This window comes from Rattus norvegicus, chromosome 5 (genome assembly GCF_036323735.1).
Source record: "Rattus norvegicus strain BN/NHsdMcwi chromosome 5, GRCr8, whole genome shotgun sequence".
Lineage (NCBI taxonomy): Eukaryota > Metazoa > Chordata > Mammalia > Rodentia > Muridae > Rattus > Rattus norvegicus.
In genome coordinates, this window is record NC_086023.1 from 20,850,198 (window position 1) to 20,876,395 (window position 26,198).

The 26,198-nt window shown below is 39.0% G+C and overlaps 1 protein-coding gene across 2 annotated transcripts in view; it reads left to right on the forward strand.

The window, feature by feature from the left end:
• Xkr4 (XK related 4) overlaps positions 1-26,198 on the forward strand; it is a 400,918-nt gene that overhangs the window by 155,765 nt on the left and 218,955 nt on the right. The window lies entirely within an intron of this gene.

The following is a 26,198-nucleotide window of genomic DNA, read 5'->3' on the forward strand; positions in this document are numbered from 1 at the left end:
GGAGACTGGCGTCAGAAATAGCTTTTCTGCCACCGAGTATGATAGGGATAATGAATATCAAATTTCATGTAAGCAGCAGACAGGTCTTCTGCTGGCTTATGTGGGAATTTGTCACTGCCACAACTGTGTTTATTAACTCTCTTTAAACATAAACAGTACCAAGTAAGATATTAGGTATGGGTCTGAACTAGAATGTATTCTATAGACCCATCTAGCTTTGAGAGGAGCTTTTTTCTTATGAATGATTTGGAGGCGTGTTGAATAAGAGCACAGAATTTTTCTAGACGCTGTTAAGACTAAATCTACAAACTGTGAAGAAAGCCTATTATCCCTTATTTGATTTTAACAGTATAGGACTAGCGGATGGGAATAAGCAAGTTTCAGGGGAATTCCTACTCTCGTTTGATGTGCTGCTTCTCAAGCTCAGTAATGAGGGCTTGTTACTGGCCACTCACACTTCTGTAGGGACTTGGCAATCCTGAGGATCACAGCTCATCAGCCTCTAGAAGAAGCATCCCTCCCTTCTCATTGTCAAGGATACTTTCCTCCAATATCTGGCGAGTTTTTATAGCTTGTGCTATTTGTCATTATTGCTGAAACCAAACCCTTTTCAAACCTGTCCTAATAAATGGTAACCCCGTGAATACTGGAGGCTTTGGCTTCCCATATAAAGGCACTTTGCTCTCAAAAGGAAAGCTCATATTTGTTCCATGTTGGGATAGAATGGATAAAACTTGGTAAAAAAAAAATAAGTCATTCCTTGGCCAGCAGGTTTAAATCACAGGCATTTGTGGAACAGTTCATGAAGATCATGTGTCCCAGGTGTTACGACAGATGACCCTGCCATGGCAACAGCTACACACCGAGCATGTGAAAAGCAAACACGTTGCTGCCAGTGCTTTTGCTTAATTTCTTGATAGCACTGTGGCAATACCTGTTTAAACCTCTTATACAGAACTCTAAAATGCAGATATGACACTGTATAAATAGTTTGCTCTCAAATATGCACCCTGAAAGGCATTGGTGCTGCCTGTGCTTGAAAACAAGCAGACTTTGAAAGACCGTTGAAGATGGGAGCCACAGGCTGATGGAGGGTGGAAAAGTGATGGGAGGCCTGAGCAATTTCCATAGCTAGAACATCAGGCTGCTCTGCACATGCTATAAAATTGACCTGGTCACATTGCTGAGCATAAGCAGCCAACGATGAGCTGCCTTAAGGACACACAAAAATAAAAGTACTCGTGTTATTATTTATGTCAGGAACTTCGTTGGTTATTGCCTGCTTATGGGCCATTTTCTAGGTTATTCTTCCCAGAAGAATTTCTAACCTAACAGAAACTGTGAGGAACTAGAGCTCGCCTTATTCATGGGTACAGGAACTCGGCAGTCGAAGACATAGTGGAGAGAGTGTGGATCAAATTCAGCAAGAGCCAAGAGCAAAGGGGAGATGTGTGGCTATTTCTGGAGTTCCCTGCCTCTGGCTTGCTCTGCTTTGAACTAAATTTAGGTGGAGCACAGAAGAGGGTGAAGTCATCATGACCCCAGGTTTTCTAAAATCACAGTGACTAGAATTTGATATAAAGAAGAAAATGGGAATAGCAAGTCAAGGAAGAGAGATCAGGAACCAAGTAAGTTTGCTTTATTTTAATAGTTGAGAAGTTTTGGGAGCTGAAACAGAATCTATTTACAGAAAATTGACTCTTTCAGTTATCTTATTTTAGTTTCTATACTATTCTCTTCTTTCCTGTACAAAGACTCTCTTCCTTCCTCAGCTCCATGGAAGTAAAAATCACCACTAAATCTTGTCTTCCCAGTGGGCACCATATGCAAGTCAGGATGTACTACCATGCCTTGTCCCTGAGACACCTTTTCAGTACAGTGATGGGTTGGATTCTTTTTATCAGATACATGCTATACGTGTTAGTAATTTGTATTTACAGGTTTTTGGCAGGCTTGCTTATATTATTATAATATAAGGTACAGTACTCTGAGTTCCAATCCTGTGATTTTTTTTCAGATTAGCCACTATGAAAATTCAAAGGCCAGCACATTCATACGCTGTTTCTTTTTGAGGATAGCCTATGTTGTGCCATATTTCAAGATCTTCACTGGTTTCTGGTGATCCTTAATGTAAGCAGCAAGTCTCATTTCATTCTAAAAAGACCAAAGCTCAGGAGGGAAGGGTCATTATTGTCTTTATGAAATGACATAGGTTTGTCTGGGCTATCTCAAAAGCTTATCTTGTGTTTACTGAATAATACATACACACACAAACACACACATACACACACACACACACACACACACACACATATTACTTCTGCTTGGTTCTACCATTTTCTCCACCCTTGGACAACACTAGTAAAATTTTTCAATCAATCCTCTCTTAATATTTGGTGCCAAGAAGAGAAAAGAGAGAGAAAAAGGGTTAGAAATAGGGGTAAAGGTTGATCTATGCTTCCTGCTATCAGAGCCCTTGTTTTCCTCTTTAAATATGAAAAGTTATTACTCACTCATATAGTGCCTGGAAGAGTAAACCTGAGCAAATTTAAGCACATAGTAACAGCTTATCCCAAGCAAATCATCAGTGAATGCATGCTTGTCTACAGTTGTCAGATATGGAGTGTGTCATAGCTCAAAGGGCAGAGTAGAAAGCAAAACCCCAGAAGACTTCTCTTCTTTCAGACAATGCCCATGAATCTGTCAGTTACCCCATTCAATACCTTGCCATATAACTTCATAAGAACAGCTATTCTTTCCTAGAATGCAAAGGAATGTTTATGATTTGGTAAGGAATCATCAACACCACAACTATCCATAGTCTGTCATGCCAAGAGCCATTAAGGAATTAGTCAGGGGCACAGATTTTGCCAACAGACTTGGAAGAGCATGCTACACTGGACGCATGAGCCCTATCAGCCAAGTGACCCCTACGGCCAGTCAGTCACTCTACTATTCAGCATGCTGAGCCCTGAACAAAGGACTAGATCTCCTAGCCATCTAAGTAGCCGTACATATAGGCTGAAAACTTTCCGATTAACAAAGACTCCTCCTGATGATGCTCACTAATAGTATCCCCCACCCCAAAATAGAAGCATTTGTTGAAAAAGCAAATTGTTTTTCTGAAGTAATAGTCTATATTTATACTAATGGATGTCATCAATTGTATTTCTGAAGTAATAGTCTATATTTATACTAATGGATGTCATCAATGACAGACAACCCAAGCTTCTGGGTGCCAAAAGAGACCCAATACCATCACAGCTTGTTTAATTTGCTCTAAAGCAAAGCAAAAAGAGCATGTGTTTTAAATTATTCTACAAACATTCATGATTACAAAGGGAATACGTAGTGGATTCCTGTATCTCAAGCACTAAAGGGCTTTAGAAACACAGTGACTGATCTGTAAAGATGTTCTCTTGTCTTCCTCTGGTTGGTGAAAGTCTGGCTTTTTAAATATAACAGATCCAGTTTGAAATTTTACTGCATGTGTGACCTTTAACAAATTCTATTACTTCTTATTGCCTGTAGGAAGAGCTGAAGACAAGATATATTAAGTGCTTGTAACTCTAGTTGGTACATGAGAGATCTCAAGGCATGTGTCATTTTTAAAAATTAGCAAGATTTTTTACTAACTACCACTCTCAGCAGCCACACAGTTTTGGGCATATAGTGCTATATTTTTAGTTTTGTGCAATAAAAGTTGACATAATAAACTTCCCAGGGAATAGTAATAACCACAGTGGGTGGGTCTTTTCCACTAAACAAGATAATCTTCTACAAACATGCTCACCGATTACCTGACTGTAGACAGTGATGACTCAGTAAGAACCTTTTCTGAGGTGACTGTAGATTGTGTTCAGTGGTATATAAGATTAAAAAATAGAAATAAGTATGTGTTTATTTAATTTATGAATGAATGACCAAATATAAAGAGTAATATTAAGTAATCATCACAGTTATATATTTATATATGTACAGGATTCAAAACAAGACATACGAATGAATCACTTGGTGAGAGCTATAAGAACAGGAGGTATTTAATCTTATTATTATGAAAAGGCTCTTTTTAAGTTTGTGAAGTAAAGACTTAGCTGTCTTAGAGAACTTAGTAAATGAGGTTTTGTTATATATAGGCCTGCTTCGTTACTTGCATGTATATCCCTCATTCTTCTTGGTGTCATAAGATTGGAGTTTTCCCCAGGATAGGCTGCCACTCATCCTGTTTTCTGCATCCTACTTGGCTGTACCTAAAGAAGGGATTGACATTCACTCTCCTGTTATAAGCCCTGGGGCAGCACAATCTGTTTATGATAAATTCAATAACAATTTTTGTCCGTGAAAAGACCTGTCTATGGCCTTTTGGACTTTATTCAGGACATGAAATAGAAAGTTCTACCCCAAACTACCCAGAGAGACATAAATAACCTTCCTCAAAAGAAACTTTATGCAGGGAAGGTTGGGTTGCCTGGCATGATACTCTATATGAGGGGAGCCATATTTTATGGAAACAGATTTGTAGGCAGTAGTCAGACATAGTCTAAAAGAACAGCTAGCTGTTGCATGAACCTTAGGAACAAACAAATGGTTTATTTATCTGAAGTAGTCTGAGGTTTTAAGCCTCAGTTGAAGAATTTACTAAGTAACTTCTGTATACAAAACATGGACAGCAGGGAACAGGAAACTGGGGATCCCCTGTCTTGCTGGTATCCCCACTGGCCTCTCTCAGTATGTCTTCCTTTTCCCTCCATTGCTTGGTTTTCCCTACCTCTTCTCCATTTCTATGTACAGAAGGACCTCCCATTCACATTGTTAAATTTCAGAATTTGCCTTTGGCTAAATTCAAAAAAACCAACGACCCTAGGTTGTAAAGCAAGTTTGGAGTCACCACACGCCCTTCTTGTGTCCATACACCATATACACATATGACATCATGTGTAAAGACTGTCAGGAATAGTGAGCAAATATAACGCTGGCCATCTGATCTCAAATTTTCTTTTATTGTTACTAACAACACTTATGTGAACACAAGGAACTCCCAGCAGGTTGATGGACCCATTAGCCATGCTTTTCATTACAGGGATCCACTGATTTCTGGGAGGGGCTTGGTTCCTTAAGTTTCTGGTATTCTGCTCATTAGAGCAGTCATCTTTGAGAAACTGCTGATAGTCTTTAGTCATTTACACTCATTGCTGCGATGAAGAGAAGAGATGAGGGTAATGTTGACCAAGTAGCCTTGTGGTTGCATGTCCTTTGGTGTTACTGTATCCCTAGAAGGAATGGCTGACCGAAAAGTGGCCAGGGCTTCAGATCTGTAACTCAGGATTCACGCTGTTTTAGAATATTTATATTTCTAACTCGTGGCTTTCATGCATGTGAAATGGTAATGAGTTCAAATTGAGAAGAGCACGGAATATTCCATATGTAAGCTGCTTAGTGCAGTGTCTTTAAGCATGATACAGAAGTAGGTTTAGTTTTTCTCCCCTAACAAAGCTGAGTAGCAAAGGTGCTGTATTTGAAGAAGGACTGCCACTGTAACAGATCTATTAGGAAGTAAGTGGGACCAGGGGTTGTTTTCAAGTATTTGTAACCACAAAGCCCCCTCTCCAAAGGCATGGAAACACAATTGTCAAAGTGTGGGCAGTCGTACTTGGTGTATGACAGGATGGAGCAATGCCCAGGGAACTGAGAAAGTAGCTTTTCTTTTTCAGTGCCTCTGCGTGGTCGGGATATAAATCATTAGCCCTACTGATCTTCTCGTTTGATCATTTTTATGGGGCATTTCAGTGTAGAACATGAATAAAACTACTAATTAATAAATCTGAATTCTAACAGGCTATCTGACACTTAGAAATAAGAAGGTACTATTAAATATAATTGAACCCAATTACTTTTTGGCCTGTATTCAAACAGTGCTTTGATGAGCCCTGTTTTAGCCATTCCTTCTACAGTTTCAGAAAATACTTGGGCGTGTACACGTATTTTTCCCTCTGTGTAGGAAAAATCCTATTCCCTGCCTTTCCTTACATATTCTTTTAGCACGCAGCAGTGTAGAGGATTTTCTGTTTCTCCTTCTCTAGAATATAATCCATGCAAGGCTATGCACATATTCACATCTTCCTGCATTAACATCTACAGCAGACCAACAATGAATGTATAAAAGGCCTTCTCTGATACCCTACATCTGTTCACGTTTCATTTGGACTTGATTGTAGAGCCAAAATTCTCCAGCTGGTTAAGCTCCCTACCATTTCACAATTGGATCCTAATATTCCTGGCATTCCAGCTCTGCTCTGTTAATCATTGTGACCTCAGCTCGGCCTGTAGATAAATATCAGAGATCTGCATTTCTTTAGTGATATTTAAGTTATTTGCTGGAAGGAGCTTACTTGACATTTCTATTATCCCACCTGCAGGATGAGATGTTAGAGAAATCATTTAACAGTGAAAGGGGAATGAGTGCAAGAAAAGATACTGTGGAAAGAATAACAGACAGAGAATAGGGAGAATCACTAACTCGTAGCCACTAACCATGTTTCCTTGGAAAAGCAACTAACCAACTTTAGTTCTCAGAAAAACCCTCAAAGCTCTCCAATGGACTTCTCTTATAAATCTGCTGCTCGTTAGTAGATTTTGTCAGCTCTAATGTTCTGACTGGGATAGGCAGGGGAGTGGTGGAAGGGAAGCGGGGCTGGAGAGGGAGCTCAGTAGTTAAGAACACTGTTTACTCTTTAGGAGACTGGGTCCGATGTGGTACATAACCACCTGTAACTCCAGTTACAGGGTATTAGACAGCTGTTTCAGGCCCACCCGGGTACCAGGCATGTACACGGTGTACAGACATAAATGCAAGCAAAACACGTATATTCTCATTCTCTCTCTCTCTCTCTCTCTCTCTCTCCCTCCCTCCCTCCCTTCCTTCCTCCCTCCTCCCCCCCCCCTCTCTCTCTCGTTTAGTGTGCGTGTGTATGACATTAAATGCCCTTATACAGATACTAGCCTTGGTCCCACAAGGTTTAAGTGAAAGATCTTTTTATTTTGTACTTTTGAACCTAACCCTTTATCTTTTTAAAGACTATTAGAAATAAATTGTCAGGATTTTCCAAATTGAGGGAAGATAGCCTTTGGCAATCCTTTAAATTTGTCCTCTAGGCTCATGTAATATAAGTTTCAAGCTGGCTTTGGAATTAAAATTGGCTTTCAACTAATAGGGATTTGGAAACAGCTAAGCAGACTCTTCCTGGGGCATGGGAAATTCAACAGGAGTGAAGCCCTGAGGGCCAGCAGAATAAATAGGAACAGACAATCTTGGGAGGTGGGGGACCCTCTAGAAAGTACTAGAGAACTGGAAGGTAAGAGACTCTCAGGATTCAAAGAGAGGGACATTAGATGAAATGCCTAACAATGGGGAGATGGAACTTGTAAAGTCCACTGCTAGAAGAAAGACAGGGCATCAAGGGGAGGGATAGGTTTGCTATCTCACAGTCAAAACCTCTGACCCAAAATTGTTCTTATCTAAAAGAACTGTAGGGACAAAAATGGAGAAGAGACTGAGGGAAAGGAGGTCCAGTGATCATCCCAAATTAGGATCCATCTCAAGGGGAAGCTTTAAGGCCTGACACCATTACTGATGTTCTGGTGTGCTTACAGACAGGACCTAGCATGGCTACCCCCTGAAAGGGTCAACAAGCAGCTGACTGAGACAGATGCAGATACCTACACCTGAGCAATGGACTGAAGTCACAGACCTCTGTGGTTGAGTTAGAGAAAGGCTGGAAGAAGTTGAAGAGGAAGGACACCCAATAAGAAGACCAGTAGTCTCAACTAACCTGGACCCCAAGATCTCTCAGATGTTAAGCCACTAACCAAGCAGCATACATTAGCTAGTCTGAAGTCCCTGACATATATACAGCAGAGGACTGCCTGACTTGGCCTTAGAGAGAGACGAGGCACCTAACCCTTTCGAGACTTGAGGCCCCAGGGAGAGGGAGGCCTGGCGGGGTGGAGTGGGTGAGGTGGAGTGAAGTGGGGTGGTAGAGATATCCTCTTGGAGACAGGGGAGAAGGAATGGGATGACAAACTATCAGAGGGCAGATCAGAAGGGGGATAATGACTAGACTAAAAAAAGATTAAAGATAATTTTTTAAAAATTAAACTCTATACTGTGGTATTAAGTGACCATCCAGTGGGCATGGTTTTGCAAACAGATTCAGGTGAAGAATAAAATGCTTGTCCTTTAAATTGGTTTGTAGAAAAGAAAGTGAATCTCATCCTATAATAAAAAAGAGGTTATTATTTAAGCCAAAGAGTTCCTTTTCCTGACATTGCTTTGATACCAAGTTCTTTCCACGGAAGACAACATGAGTTGTCTTCTCCTTCTCCTTTTCTTATTCAGCTATGTCTAGACTAATCATCTCTTTTGGACTATATTCAGTGCTTTCTCCAGGATCTGTAAAAACGATGGTTATTGGTTTTAATAAGATGAGAGGTCATAAAAGCAGAAAGTTTGGAAACTTTGGTGAACAGTGTCAGGACCAATATGCTTCGCAGAGATCATCAAAAGTATCCTAGATAAACTTGAAAATGGCTTTGGCTTTGGATAAGGAGTAAAAGGAAAAGTAATGGAACTAGTTTATGAACACATTAGCAAATAGGGAGTACACTGATAAATTAACCTGTTAATAAAAATGTTAACAAGAATGACATTAAGAACATTTCATGAACAAATTTTTTTTTCTTCCATTTTTTTTTTATTAACTTGAGTATTTCTTATATACATTTCGAGTGTTATTCCCTTTCCCGGTTTCCGGGCAAACATCCCCCTCCCCCCTCCCCTTCCTTATGGGTGTTCCCCTCCCAACCCTCCCCCCATTGCCGCCCTCCCCCCATAGACTAGTTCACTGGGGGTTCAGTCTTAGCAGGACCCAGGGCTTCCCCTTCCACTGGTGCTCTTACTAGGATATTCATTGCTACCTATGGGGTCAGAGTCCAGGGTCAGTCCATGTATAGTCTTTAGGTAGTGGCTTAGTCCCTGGAAGCTCTGGTTGCTTGGCATTGTTGTACTTTTGGGGTCCCGAGCCCCTTCAAGCTCTTCCAGTTCTTTCTCTGATTCCTTCAATAGGGGACCTATTCTCAGTTCAGTGGTTTGCTGCTGGCATTCGCCTCTATATTTGCTGTATTCTGGCTGTGTCTCTCAGGAGCGATCTACATCCGGCTCCTGTTTGTCTGCACTTCTTTGCTTCATCCATCTTGTCTAATTGGGTGGCTGTATATGTATGGGCCACATATGGGGCAGGCTCTGAATGGGTGTTCCTTCAGTCTCTGTTTTAATCTTTGCCTCTCCCTTCCCTGCCAAGGGTGTTCTTTTTCCTCATTTAAAGAAGGAGTGAAGCATTCACATTTTGATCATCCGTCTTGAGTTTCGTTTGTTCTAGGGATCTAGGGTAATTCAAGCATTTGGGCTAATAGCCACTTATCAATGAGTGCATACCATGTATGTCTTTCTGTGATTGGGTTAGCTCACTCAGGATGATATTTTCCAGTTCCAACCATTTGCCTACGAATTTCATAAACTCGTTGTTTTTGATAGCTGAGTAATATTCCATTGTGTAGATGTACCACATTTTCTGTATCCATTCCTCTGTTGAAGGGCATCTGGGTTCTTTCCATTTTCTGGCTATTATAAATAAGGCTGCGATGAACATAGTGGAGCACGTGTCTCTTTTATATGTTGAGGCATCTTTTGGGTATATGCCCAAGAGAGGTATAGCTGGATCCTCAGGCAGTTCAATGTCCAATTTTCTGAGGAACCTTCAGACTGATTTCCAGAATGGTTTTACCAGTCTGCAATCCCACCAACAATGGAGGAGTGTTCCTCTTTCTCCACATCCTCGCCAGCATCTGCTGTCACCTGAGTTTTTGATCTTAGCCAATCGCACTGGTGTGAGGTGAAATCTCAGGGTTGTTTTGATTTGCATTTCCCTTATGACTAAAGATGTTGAACATTTCTTTAGGTGTTTCTCAGCCATTCGGCATTCCTCAGCTGTGAATTCTTTGTTTAGCTCTGAACCCCATTTTTTAATAGGGTTATTTGTTTCCCTGCGGTCTAACTTCTTGAGTTCTTTGTATATTTTGGATATAAGGCCTCTATCTGTTGTAGGATTGGTAAAGATCTTTTCCCAATCTGTTGGTTGCCGTTTTGTCCTAACCACAGTGTCCTTTGCCTTACAGAAGCTTTGCAGTTTTATGAGATCCCATTTGTCGATTCTTGATCTTAGAGCATAAGCCATTGGTGTTTTGTTCAGGAAATTTTTTCCAGTGCCCATGTGTTCCAGATGCTTCCCTAATTTTTCTTCTATTAGTTTGAGTGTGTCTGGTTTGATGTGGAGGTCCTTGATCCACTTGGACTTAAGCTTTGTACAGGGTGATAAGCATGAACAAATTTTTAAAAGAAATTGTGAAAAAATAACCCATGCAATAGATATCTGATGGGAGTCATATTTACCCATTGAACTCATGGAAAAAAAACTTTGAAGTTCAGCAATTTCCCAAAACTAACAGTTTCTGGATTGGCAACACACACACACACACACACACACACACACACACACACACACACAGAGAGAGAGAGAGAGAGAGAGAGAGAGAGAGAGAGAGAGAGACCGAGGCAGAGAGACAGAGAGAGACAGAGAGAGACAGACAGAGAGACAGAGAGACAGAGACAGAAAGAAAGAGAAACAGAGAGAGAGAGACTGAAAATAGGCCTTCTAAGACATCTCAAGAGTGTGATTGTATACAAGCTAGGAACTTTCATGAGAAATATAGTCTTCCAGCATCTTGATCTTGGACTTTGTAGCCTTCAGAACTGTGAGATATCAATGTTTATGTGTCAGCCTACAAGGTCTGAGGTACTTTATTATAGAAGTCCATGTTGAGTGCCAGAGCTGATTATGGAACTCTGGTGTATCCATGCTGATGGGGTTTATGATGGACTGTGTGGAGAATGATCTACAGTAGCCATGCTTTCAGTTTGGAGTGAATGAGTTTATCAAGTCTGTAGCTTTCCCTTGGTTTTCTCACAGTTGATATAGGGCTATGGTTGATACAGGTTGACATACAGTTGATACAGGGTTCTATGATTACATCATCACTTCTTTCATCATTGGCCTCATCATCATTCCATCTCTTCCTTTTAGCTTTTACAATAGTCACTCCTTCAAAACAGAAATAGCATCTCATAGGTCGTGAGGATTATGCAATTATGTTTTGGACATGAAACTATTCACAACAGCCATAATATAGTTCTCAATGAGTGGATTTATTTAAAGATACAGCAAAAAGGAATGAAATTTTTATTTCAAAGCGTCAGATCAAATTGAAGAAATCCCTAAATCAGAGATTTTCAACCTGTGGATCCAGGGTCCTTGTGGGAGTCAAACTACCTCTTCACAGAGGTAACAAGATAATTGCGTGATTGGAAAACACAGATATTTACATTATAATTCATAACAGTAACAAAATTATACTAATGAAGTAGCAACAAAAATAATTTTGTAGTTAGGGTCACCACAATGTGAGGAACTATATTAGAGGAAATTTCATATGTATAAGCTTCAGGGAAGTTGAGAACCTCTGTTCTAAATATAGCAGCCACCTGGAGATCCTGGTTAACAGAGAGGGTCCCAATCAGAATGTCTTACCCCTGGGCAAGACTTTCCATTGGCCATTTCCATTGTAGTCATTTCTATGTACATCATGAAATAAATAGTAGTTGAGCCCTTTGCTTTGGGAAAGGTAGCTGGGATTGATTTCCCTTCCAGCTGTGCTCAGGAATATACTATTTTTAATGTTTTTCTGGTTTTTTTTCTCCAATCAAGAGTTGGGAGCTAACCTGGCCTAAGACTAGAATTTTGGGAGGACACAATACAAAATTCTTGGGTCTGATGTTGGAGGTTCCACTCCACTTCTAGAGCCAGAATCTTGATGTGCACAAACAGCACATGATAATCTACCAACATAATATACATTAAATAAGGATATGGTTTAAAAGACAGCAGAAGAGATGTGGATGGATGATGGATGGATGGATGGATGGATGGATGGATGGATGGATGGATGGATGGGTGGATGAGTGGAGCAAAGGACTGTGAATCTGTGTGGCTTAACAGGAAAGAACATGATAGAAGTGTCCTTTTCTACAGAGATAAATTTCCAGAGAGAAGGTATCTTCCTCTGTCTTTTGCTTTCCCAGCTTCCTGAGTCCTACAGCATCTTTCTGATTGGTTTCACAACTATAATGAAGCATCCCTTGTCTTCCTTCCTTAGGGCTAGCACATGCTATTTTCCTTTGATTGACACTTTCAGTCCATCTTAATTCAGGAATGATCTTCTTAAAACTATTTCTTTTGCTTCCCTGCTTTAAGTCCTTTATACAGTATAAGGATATGAGACATAAACATCTCATTAAGCAATATGGAAATTACCTGGTTTGCACTCTAAGGAGAACATAAGGATAGATAATACTGTAGTAGCCATTGATTGTGTCAAAAGTGGTGCTGAGGGCTGAGTTCTGTATATTAATCCAAGTATTATGAGTGACCAAGTATTGTCCATCATGACCCCATCATGACCTAATAACATTATTCTTAAACCTACCCCTGCTTTTCTTCTCACTATTGCTTAAGTTGCACTAAGAAGTATGCTAGGCAGGTAGGCTTTCCTGGGAATAAAGTGAGAAATAAATTTTAAAAATAGAACATAATGATTTTGTGCCTGAAATTGTATGCAAATACAATCAGTACATATTTAAAATAATCACTCTAACGCTATCTATAAAACACTTTTTAAATATTTATTTATTTATTTATGCAGATTTTTATCCTGCGTGTATGTCTGCATGTTCAGATCTAGAACATGTAGAAGCCAGAAGAAGATATTAGATCCCCAAAACTGTGGTTACAGATGAATTTTCACTGCTATGTTGGTCCTAGAAATTGAATCCAGGTCCTTTGGGAAATAGCCAGTACCCTTACCAGCTAACCAATTTCCCCAACCTTTTATATTTTTTTCATCCAACATGACAATGCAGTTTACAAATACTCTCTGTTCTTCAATAGATTGTTCTGTCCATGTTGTTTTAAACCATAACTTTTCCTAGCTTTCACCTACCTACCAAATGACCTTGTGGTTATTTGTTGTGTTGACAAAGGGACCACATTCAGAGGTAATGTCTTTGTAGATGTACACTGAAGGGCAGCACAGATGAGACAAACATCTGGATGTCTACAGACTCTGCAGTCATCTGTCAACACTTAGGTTGGCAGAAATTTATCATAGATCTATTAAAAACACTTCTTGATTAAAACTAGGTGAAATGATTATTGTGAGGGAGTTGACTGTTGGGGAATTTCTGTGTATGAATTGTTTTAATGGTGCATTCTTCTCTATCTATCGATGACACCATGTCAACTGTCTTCATTCACTGTCTTGCCTTATCCTCTGTGCCTATTTGACTCAGATCTCTGTTAGTAGAAGAACCAAATGCCAGATCCATTTGGCAGTCAAGTCCCATGTGAGCTCACTGGCTGCCCCAGGCTCTCCTCACATGTTATCCTATCTCCTTCCCTCCCTTTGAGTTCAAAGTAATATCTAAACAACCTTAGCTTCCCCTCATCCTATATCATATTTTTGCAGATTTTTATTGAGTTACTATTTTTTCTTTGTCATATTACAGCTTGAATGTGAACATATACTGAATCTTCTCTATCTGCCACTGCCAAAAACAATGTCCATAACATAAAAGGCCTCAAGAAATGTATTATGAATGAGCAAGCAAGTACATAAGCAACCTGCCTTGTCCAATATCAGTGGGTCAATGAGAATTAACATAATTATTTACAGCTGTGTTTGCTACCTATGCTACTGTTGTTTCATCTGCAGTGAATACCTTCATGTGAACAGGTGTCCAAAGGTCCATAGAAGTTGTAATTCTACCTAAATAGTCCCATAAAGGAAGATAGTTTTATGATCTGCAAGTTGTTGTTAAGGAGAAACTCCTAACTGCCAAGCAGACAGAGGATAAACTTGAGTGATGAACTACTGGGCACAAATGCTATCAATCACCATTCCTTTCATGCCCCAGAGAGCCTCTGTCTACATAGCATCTGAGACAGACTAAATCTGCATAGTACAATATATCACATGCAGGCTTTTCAGTTGCTTCTGAAACGCAGCCATAATGCAGTTGTGATATATGTGGTATATGTCAATAATTTCAAAGACTTTCTAAACCAAATCAAACAGAAAGTCTCTTTCAACTGCTAGATGCCAGATGGTTCTGTCTGTTACAGCTGTTTCCCAGAATTCCACAGGCTATCTGCATTGTCTTCCATTATGACTTTGACGCATTTCATTTGACTACTCTTGACAATCACTGTAGAATATTCTGCTTCTGTATTCTATTGTCAGCTCTCATCCATCTAAGATCTAAACAAGCAGAAAATATTTCAGCAAGTAGATAAGATTCCAGTCCTACCAAATAGATCAGATTACACAGTCTCATTCCTGCTGATGGTTCATTTAATCCCATTGCCCAGAGAAAAAATAGTTCCCACATGAATTTTGACCATCAGGAGGACCATTAGCCAACTATGATTCTGTTAGATGTTATTAATTTATCAGGTGATACTTTATACGGAGATGGAAAGGCAGAATACTTAAAATGTAACTTCACAGTTAGGCTAAAAACAAGAAAAGACATTTGTAAGTCTGGTTCTAGACTGATGATGGGGTGTCTGGAAGTGTATACATGAGATATGATGAGGAGTTGGGAGAGAGTAGATAGAACAGTTCAGAGGAGAAGCATGAGCCATTCCATTGTTCTCTGAGGCCTGTGTTCCCCACCAACCCTGTCTTTTTATAGAGCCTGATTCAAAGCCCACAGAAAGGTGGACCCAGACTTTATCCAAAATAGAGCAAAATAGGCCATGGCATTGTTAATGATAAAGTACAAAGAAAGGAGGAGTGGCTGGTCCTTTCAAAAGAAGATAGAAATTCGATACACCTTTGAACAAGTTAAGAAATGATCTAGAATCAAATACGGGAAGAAAGAGAAAAGCAATTTGCTCAAACACAAGATTAGAAATGAAAGGTTATGTGACTTTTTGGATGGTGTGGTTCGACATTGCTATTAAAACACAGGAAAACTAAGATCCTCACACAGGTCTATGAGCAGCAACTCTACTTCTCATGTTTGGGCCCTAGGATGTGGTCTTTTTAGAAAGACATGACATGACCTCTTCCTCAAATCACTACGAGGTAGAAATCACTGAGGGTACAGACCCTAAGTTACCATTCCTGTCATGATAAACTGATCATTACCCACTCACGGTGCCAGGGCAAAAAACTATGGAGCAAAAAACTATAAACCATGCATTTGTGTACTAACTAGGAGTGTAAATTCCTAATGAAAAGTTGCATTTTAACTTTGGGTGTCTGAGACATTCTGAGTAGAAACACAAATGATTCATATGTTTGAGTATATTTTGACACATTGGTATCTGTCTTTGTGCTACTGTGTAGTTTGATTCCCTCGTTTTTCTTACACAATTAGTGTAAATATCAGCAAAGACCAAAGAGAAAATTATGTATGCAGGAATCAAAAGAAGAGTTCTGAGTTCTGGCCTTGTGGATTTGGTGAAATGGTATAACAGATTCAAAGGAACCTGATGACCACACTTTGAGGATTATTCTTCTACTAGATTAGTAGTACAGTTCTATGCAAACCACAAACGACTTTTCATGAGTGATTTTTAACTTTACCTCAAAACTTAGGTCTTATTAATACTGAATTTCTTGCACTTCCTGTGCCAATAATTCTTAAATGTACTTAGTCTTGACCAAACTAAGTTCATTCATGTATTTCTGCTTCCTTATAAATCTCCCAGCCTACTTGATGCACTGTGATACATAGTGTCATTTCTCTTGCTCTTCCAGACATTTTGACACATTCTGTTAATGCCAATTTCTTCAATAAATTTTTATACGTTCCTCAAAAAAAAAAAAAAAGCTATGGAGCTCATGCACATGCTCACTGACAATAATTTCCAAAGTGAGTGTCTTGTCTCTTCTCCTGTCATACAGGGGGACATATCAAAACTTAGCCATGAATGAATGCCAGAACAAATAAAGAGGGGAAAACTCTGGTGAGGCTGAAGCAAGAAAATTTTGCATGTTTTAGTATATCCAGGGCTTGTGAGAGGTCAGAGTATCAAATACATATGGAAAAGGCAGTTAGATAGAGATCAATAGGGTTAATTTGGGCACTCATACAAAAATGTAAGGTAACTGGAATTATTCAAAATAGAAAGTATCTCTAGACATAATATGTACCTTTTATCAATTGGGTATGACAAATAAAATAAAATTCCACCCTGCAAGGAGTCTAATTCTCATAACTAATATTTATTAGCCCTTGTTCACTTTACAGTGAACAATTGTGTGAAGTGTAAACCTCAATTTTCTAAGCACTCCGTGGAGTTCGGTTGGTGTGATTTGTCTCACTTCACAGGTAAAGAATTAAGACCCAAGAAATTCAGCGATAGTCTTGAAGGCACAGCACAATCATTAGTTAGATTAATGGACCATGTGCTGATGAATCAAACATCCCCAGAGCAAAGTGGCCCCATAAGACATATGTTTTTGAAATAAATAAATAAATAAATAAACAAACAAACAACAAACAAATGTAGCAATAGGTTGAAGCATCATGTTAACATACTAATAGTAGTTGACAAGTTTGGTGAGTTTAGGTGTTCTATTCTTTTCTATTTTTATAATTCAATTCTTATTACCTTGTAATGACTCTCATGATGTCATCAATGACAAAGCATGCCTGGTTCAATGGAAAATCTTACTACTGTGAGGGAAGCCAATCTGGAGCCTCTTTCTCTTTGTGTGTCTCATGGGCATTATTCCACAGCCCTGTGCAAGAGGTCATAAGGAAAATAATGAATTGTATAAAATGTTGTGGCCCTACTGGGTAGTCATAGAATTAAGTAACTGAGACAAACTTAATTTCCTTTTTGAAAATGTTAATTTAGAAGAATCTTGATGAAGGAATGGAAGAGGAGGTAAGGGACTGAGTAGAAAAGAAAACTTGAGAGATTAATTGGTGAAAACACCCAGAACCATTTGCCTCTGCTTGATTTGGGATGTTCATTACACTAACTAAACGATGACACATAATGATGAAAAGACATCTTGGAATCAGCACAATTTGGACTTCATGTGTACTTTGAACTCTTCCATTCAACAGACTGAAATGAAAGGAGGGAATAACAAGTTTCTCTGTAATTTAAAGCCATTCCTTTTCATTTTCAGAGTTTAAAATGATATCAAATGATTAGCATTTTAATTGAACTCTAGCAGATGAGAACTTTACAAGGTAACTATTTTAAAAGAAACTTAAATCGAATAAATAGGTCTAGAGACAGCAGTGTTAGCCACAAGGTACAGTGTTGAAGAAAATTATGCTGTCACACATGCTTCAATATGTGTTAGGTGTTAGGGGTCGGTCTTCTGCGCTGTATATTCAGATGCTGATTTCTGTGCCCAGAGATCTGGTTACAGTACTGATGATAATGTTGTCATGAATATTGAACCATCTCCTGTATGTGTAGTGTAAAGAAAGAATGCTCCCCTATTATCTCTAATTGGGAATAAAGAGATGAACAGCCTGGGCAGAGATAGGAAGACTGGACCCAGCCAAGAATACCAGATTGAAAGAGAAGGATGTGAGGAGGAAGGTAGAGAGACCACATGGAGATACTAGGAGAAGTCACCACGAGGTTGAGATGAGAGAGCAGACATGAGGACACACATAGACAAAGCAAGCCAGGGCAAGAACAGATGGCAAGTAATGGGCATTTATGTAGGTGTTAAAATCCTAGTTGGGTTAGAATAAGTCAGAACCTGCCCAGTTTAGGCTTGCAGCTTGTTCGTAAAATTGCTGGGTCTCTCTGTCAATTATTTGGGATCTAGAATGGGAAAAGATTTTGATTTCATCTTAAATTACAATCTACAGTTAGATACAGTAATATTTTTAAAAAATCAATTTTTAATGTTAGAGATACGTGGTACAAATATACCAAAAGCAAGCCCCTCTTCTAAGTAGTTTAGAAAATAAAAAAGAATTTTAGTGTGTGGTTCTTGCCAGAGAAATGGAGGCTGAGATTAGAAAGGTAACACTAATAGAGTCCTGGGTTCTCAGGACCAAACCAACAAGAAGCAGAAGAAGGAGAGCCAGCCGGGGAAACAATGTCAATAGCAACTGTATCTGTGTTGGCAGAGCCTTGCACAGAATTGTGCCTATTGTACTAAACTAACCTGGTGCTGCCTCCATTTTCCTGTGCCATGCCTGGTATGTGGGACTTGTCCTGCTCAGGTGGAGATGACACTCTGATGCCAGCTGGAAAAGAGTTCTGCTAAAGTCAAGTTCCAGAGAAGCAACTCTGCATGTTCTCATTGATTCTACACATTTTAACCATCTTGACCAAACTTGGGCAAAAGTTTGGGCCCAAATTTAATGGAACTCTAGCTGCAATAGGTTCTCTGAGGAGTGACAGCCTGACAAACCAAAGATCATATGAAAAGTAAGAAAAATTGTCTCTAAATGAAACTGTGATGAAATGGCTATTTAAAAATGTGCGGGGGCTGGGGACTTAGCTCAGTGGTAGAGCGCTTACCTAGGAAGCGCAAGGCCCTGGGTTCGGTCCCCAGCTCCGGAAAAAAAAAAAAAAAAAAAAGAACCAAAAAAAAAAATGTGCGTGTGTGTGCGTGTGCGTGCGTGTGTGTGCGTGTGTGTGTGTGTGTGTGTGTGTGTGTGTGTGTGTGTGTGTGTGTAAGATGTATATGTGGGGCAGCCACATGAGCACTTATGCAGAAGCCAGATGTCTATATCATTTTTCACCATATTTGAATGTGATGAACCTGACGCTCACAGGTTTGCTAAACTGTCTGGACAGTAAGTCCTCAGATCATCTATGTCTTTTCCATAGCACTGAGATTACAGATACACACTGACAGTTTTTGTGGGGGTCACTGGGACCTGAAGTCAGGGTTTTAGGCTCTAGGCTTTTCACCAGAGGAACAAAGAAACAATTTGTGGTTGCCCTAGGGTTTCAGTCCCTTGTTTACTTGAATTGATCTCTATTGTACCTCCCTGTTCTAAGGTATTAAGTCCCTCCCCCACAAAAAGGATTCTGTGGGGTGTACTGCAAAGAGAAACTAAAGGCAATGTTTGCAGCTAAATTTATTTAGGATCACTAAATTATGCATAGCTGGTGAATTTAATTTGAGGGCTTGACATCAATGAAGGGACCCCTACACCCTGGTGTGCTCCCTTCCATACCCTAATTAGGCAGGCTACACCCAAACACCAATTTCCAGCACAAAGAGATCCTTTATTAAGGAAGATAGAGAGACAGGGCAGCTGAATCTGAATGGGCAGAAGCAGCAGCAGGTGGCTCTGTAGGAATGGATTTTAAGGAGAAAAACGGGGAAGTCCTTGCTAGGATGAATTGGTAAGTTGATCAGTGTAGCTACTTAAGGAATTTTGAGTAATCAACCTCAGCAATGAGGAAGTGACCAAGATTTTAGTAGGTAGCCTCAGAAATAAGGAGATATTCTAATAAAGGAATCTAAAGAAAATTGAAGGTAGGGGTCAGGGCCATGTGTGGGTCTGCTGAGCCCACCAGTCATCATTAGCCTTCATGATAAACAACTTGTACTTTTATGTGCGCAGTCTGGCCAAAGTTGTAGAAGGTGGATAAACATTCCTCTCCCAAAAGCCAACATACAATTACTTATTGGCTGACAATGAAGATATATTCAGAGACGTTCATATTCTGGTGACAATGTCATGGTGTGAGCATCACAGAACAGCACATTTATGACTAAAGAAGCTAGGGTCTCACTGATGATACCATCTGGTGAGCTGTTGCCATGGCTGCAGTCCTGTGCGTCCTTGAGCTTCTTTGTGCACAGGTAACTAACTACATTTCAACAGACCATCCTGGATTTAAATACCAGATGCACTGATGGCCATATCCACCTTCTATCCAGTCCTTCCCTGCCCTCCCTAGATTTGCTGAGTACTTTTATTCTACTCTACTTCTATATGATCAACGTTTTAGCTTCCAACAATGGGTGAGGCAGCTCTAATGTCCTATAACTCAGTAGGGTACTACGAACTACAATTACACACTTCAAAGTAACTAGAGGTGTCAGGTGTAGAACATAAGCTGTTGTTCCAGGACCTCCGGAGGCTGGAGTAGGAAGATTGTGACTTTGAGAACATCCTGAGCAAGTCTGTAAGGCCCTTTTTTTCTAACTAAAACAAACAAGCACAGCTATGGATGACAATAACTCCAAAACAACACTTCCCAACAGCACCATGACATCACCAAGCTGCCTCAGTGACACTCTTCTGGCCCTCCTAGTCAGAACCTTTTCCTGACAATTGCATAATTTGGGTTCCCAGACTTACTCATTACTGCCAATCTCTCCACATTTACAATGCTGGACCAAGTGTGAGTTAACTGTTATCACTTTATCACCAGCCCCTAGCTTTAACTCAGTATAAATGGAAGTGTATTGCAGGAATCTTCCCGGAATAAGCATTTTAACACCAATGTCAAGACTCACAGGCTGAGAACTGCATATATTATAGTTAGCAGGTGTAAGCTTTAGTGGTCAGGTTGCTGAGGACAATGGTGCATTGTTTCAGCTATTACTCCAGTCATTCTGTTCCAAGTAGCAAGTGAAGCCATGCTGTGGTACGTTCAGTGCTTTAAGTAAGCCAACAAATAAATCAGTAAATCAGTTCCTACTTGTTACCTTGAATGCTCTGATTCCACTGAGGTTTCCTGTACTTTAATCCTGTTTTCTTTCCTTTCTTCCTTCTTTCCTCCATTGCTTTCTTCTGAGATATAGGCTTGCCAAACTCCCAGGCTAGTCTCAAACTCCTACATTGTATCAATCATCCTACCTCAGCCCTGGAGGAGCTGGAAGTATGTATGACCTCAACTCTTCGCTTCACTATTTCATCTCGGATGAGGTCTTGGCTGCTTGGCAACTTTCTAATCATGCATTGAGTGGCAGCTGAAAGTCTCAGCACTCCCCCAACTAATTGCCCTGGAAGAATTAGGCATTTCCTCCTGACATGCCTCACTGTATTTGACCCAGTTTTACTGGGGCATTGGTCATACCCTGTTGTCACAATCTGGTGCTTATCACTGAACCTCCCCCACAAGAAGCACCATATGTTAATTAGGCTTGTGTCTCTGAATTCAAACAGAGTATCTGTAATGTTCCAGAACTCCAGTAATATTTGGTCTTGAGTGCGTTCCTCCCCAAGAAAACAATGAATCCTCTGAAATCCTAGAGTCCTCTTCCAGAGAGTCAACCAACTGTGGATGGAATATTCAGAACAACTTTGCAAGTACACTGACATGAACATATTTCACTTTATCGTTATTTCTTAAATAATATACTATGATTACTTATATATCACTTGCTTTGCAGTAAGCATCATAAGAAGCCTACAGGCAATCTGAAATCTCTGAGGGACTGTGTGGGTTATGTGTAAATTCTATGGTATTTTACATAAGGGACACAAACATCCAAGGGAATCCCATCCCAGAACTGACCTCCATAGATACTGAGGAACAACTAAATAGTCAAATGCATGGATATTAGACAATGTTGGACATACTGCTTTAACAGGAAGCCTTAAATTACCTGGAGTTAAAGAGTAGGTAACAAAACTTAGCATTCCACCTTGTGGATGGCTCCCTTCAAAGAAGAACTAATTCATTTGAATACATGACTTTCTAGGCCATTGTGCATATAGTCATGTTTGGTAGAGAAAGAGGAGAATATATGGACTTGGACATTTCAAGTGGCCAGAGCACATGACTCAATCCTGTTCTCCAGTGAATCATGGAAACATACCTAATGTACACAGGAATGGAAAACATAAACTTGGAGAGGCAACTGACATTCCCAATTACTAGGAACCTCTATCACTCCCTGTTCTTTACATTTATGAAAGACCAATTACATGTTTTATATAATATATTTGGATGATAATTTCTTCCACCAACAACTCCCAGATTCTTTATACTCTCTACTGCCCTCATTCTATCCCCCTTTCTCTTTACAAAACAAAAAGGCAAACAAACAAAAAAGAATTAAAAGTGAAATAGAAAAACACAAGAGATACATGCACATAAAATCCATATAAACACAAAACCAAAAACCATAATATACAAGTAAAAGCCTGTAGGACAGTACAAACAAATGGACAAACAAACAAAATAACCAAAAAGCACAAAGTAATAGGAGACAAAGAATCTACAAAAATAGCATTTAGTTCATTTTGTGTGAGTCAACTAGAAAAACCTAATTTCTCCTTGGTACATGGTTTTCAATTAGAGATAGCTTAGGGATGAAATCAGTGGGATGAACATCAGTGTTCACTTACCCCTTTCAGTGCTGGGACCTATCTGGCTTGAACCTGTGCTACATGGTCTGTCAGTCTTTGTGAGTTCATACGTGAGTCAGCCCTGTCTGTGTATAAAAGACATTTTTCTTGCTCTTATCCATCCCCTGTGGCTTTTACAATCCTCTACCGCCACTTCTACATAACTTCCTGACCCCTGAGAGGAATGACTTGATGACAGTATCCCATTTAGAGCTGAGTATTCCAAAGTCATCAATTATCCTCACACAATCCAGTTGTGAGTCTCTGTATTGGTCCCCATCCAGGTTAGGGTCCTTGGTCACTTTAGCAGTGTCAGGCAGGAGTTCCATCTCATGGAGTAGGCACTCCTGTCAAAGCAGAGAGTGGTTGGTCTCTCCCACAATGATTGTGTCACAGTTGACCCAGTATATTATGCAGACAAGTCACCATTGTCGATCTCAGGGTTTATAGCTGTGTTAGTGGTTACGTTTCCTCTCTAGTAGAATCCAGCATACCCTCTATTGTCAGGGTGAAGGCAGTAGTTAGGTTCTTCTTCTCCATGTTCAGACAGAGATGTAAGTGTTGATCTTCTACCCATCTAATATTATATTAGCAGTGGGATTATCATATAAGACATTTAATATATTAACTTATATTCCCTCCATCCTTAGTCTTTCCATGACTTTTATAATTATGGGATGTTGTGTTGTTCAAAGGCTTTTCTGTGTCTATTGAGATTAACATGTGTTTTAATCTGTTTATATAATGAATTCAATGAATTGATTCATAGGCTAAATAATTCCAGATAGCTACATTAAAATCAACTTGGTCATGATGAATGGTTATTTTAATGTGATCTTGAATTTTATTTCCAAACATTTCTTTCAAATTTTTATGTCTATACTTATTATGGAGATAAATCTGTAATTTTCATTTTTTATGATTTTGGTGTCAGGGAAATACTGACTTCATAAGGAAACCATTCTTCTTTTTCTACTGAATGGAATAATTTGTATAGTTTTGGTGTACAATCTTTGAAGTTCTGAAAAAGTTCTGCATTTTGTCCCACATTTTCTTAAATGTGCAGACTCTTATTACTGCTTCAATCTATTGCTGGTATAGATCTGTGTAAATTATTTATGTCAGCGTGTTTAATTTTGCATATTTATATGCAGCTAGAACTTCATCTGCTCCTTTCAGGTTTTCCAGTTTAGTGAAACATCTTCATGATTTGTGTCTGTTGTAGTGTCTCCCTTTTTATCGATAATTTTATTAGAATTGATTTTCCTCCTTTGTTTGGTTAATCTGGCTAAGAATTTGTAAAATTTCCCTATATTTTAAAGGAACCAAATCTTTTTCTCATTAATTTTTTAAATTAATTACATTCCTCTTTCATTAATTTCTGCCCAAGATTTTGATCATTTATTTCAATTTGCTATTTTAGGTTTAGGTTTGTCCTTATTTTCAAAGACCTTTGGTCTGTATATCATTGGTTTGCTTACTTGAATCTCTCAAAATTTTTCATGTAGGTAATAAGTGCTATAGCCTTTCCTTTTAGGGCTATCTCCATTATGTGCCAAAGATTTTGATGTGTTGTGGCTTCATTTTCATCCAATTCTTAAAAGTTTTAATTCCCTTCTTGATTTCTTAGTGACCTATAAATCATTCAGTGATATGTTGTTTAGTCTCAATGAGTTTGTGTACTTCTGTAGTCTCAGTTGCTGTGGACATCTAATTGTTTTCCATAGTGACATCGATTGCGACGTGAGTTCAATCCTCCTATATTTTCTAAGACTTGCTTTGTGTCCTAATATGTGATCAATTGTGGTAAAAGTTCAATAAACTGCTGTAACGTATGTGCAGTCTTCCTTTTTAAAGGTGAAATGTTCTCTGGGTAACTGTTGGACCCATTTGATTTAATGATGTTATTTGGTACCAGCATCTCTCTGTTTATTTTTCTTTGAATGAGCTGTCAGTTGTTGAGAATTGGGTATTGATGTCTCCCACATGAGTGTATTCAGGTTAATATGTGACTTTACATAGAGTAGTACTTACTTTGTAAAATTATATTCTTGAGTTTTTCATTTAAATCATTATTTCAATTTGGTTTCTTCTCAGCAATTCTTTTTTTTAAATAAAATTCTATTTTTACATCCTGGATGGACTTCTTGGTTTTGACCCAACTGTACCCTACTGGACTAGATCACACTGTACACCAGGCCAGACCACAGACAGTAACATAAGACAATATACCAGACAGCACTATACTGTACTGGATGGGACCAGACAAGACCAGACCAGATCAGATTAGTTCTGACTATACCTTTATAACATGATCCATTTATCCATTGATGGGCAACAATGTTGATTCTGCATGTTATCTTTTTGTGTCTACTGCTGTATTAACTTTAGGCATGAAACTGTATCTCTTTAATGCTATGTTTATTTTCCCCAAATATGTACTCAGAAGTAAGATAGCTAAAATCAGATGAGTTTATTTTCAGTTTTATCAGCAAACTCCATATTTTTTTATAATTGATACACTGCTTTACATTCCCATAAATTTTCCATTCTTTACATTTATGGTATTGATTTATATTTAATTATCTACTTATTTACAATAGCCATTCTAATTGGGATGATATTATAGCTCATTGCAGTTTCAATATGCATTTCATTGGTGGTTAATGATATTAAGCATGTTTTATACCTATGTTTTCCATTTGTTTCTTTGAAGAGTTTTGTTACTTTTATGAGGAGACAGTTCACTGGGTAAAAGGACGTTCTGGTGAACCCTATCCCCAGAGTTTCTCATGGGTAGAACACACATGAAAACTTGATAGTAGTCCAAGAACCTGTAATTTCATTGTGTCTATACAGGAAGATGGAAAGTGGGAACACGAGAATCTTCAAATGTTCATGGCCAGCTAGCATGGCTAACACATAAGGGGGAAAAGTACTGCCCTACACAAGGTAGAGAGACAAAGTAGTTGACACTCTGATCTCCATGGGTGCATGTGGCATGTAAGCAAGCACATATACGAACAAGCTTCAAGCACATTTAGCATATATACACCTTTAAAAAAATCTACAACAGTGTAGTTTAAAATTATTTACCCTTTATTAGATAGAATTATTTATCAGTTAATCAGCAAGCATTTTCTCCCATGCTGTAGTTTGTTTTGGATATTTCCTTAGATATTTAGTTTTATATAATTCTACTTGTCTGTATTTCCTTTTTTCTCTGTTAGAGCAATTAAAATGCCATTGCCTATTCCATTGTCTTAAAGAATATCGAATGCCTTCTCCTAGTGGTTTCATAATTTCAGAAGTTACATATATATTTAATCCATTTTGACTTGGTGTTTATACAGTTAGGGAACACAATATCAAGTTTCATCCTTCTGCATGCAGATACCACGTCTTTCCAGAACCATATGTTGAAGAGGTTGTCCTTTCTCAAGTGTATGCTATGGAACCTTTGCAGAAAACCAGTTGGCTGCAGCTGCACCACCAGTTGGCTGTGACTGCATGATCTGCCTTAGCCTCTCCTCTCTTCTCTCCTCCAGTGGTCTGTTTTTATGTTAGTGTCATAATACTTGATGTACTATGCCTCTACACAAGGAGTTACATTCAGGTCTGTGACCCTCTGGCTCTGTTCTTTTATTTAAGCTTC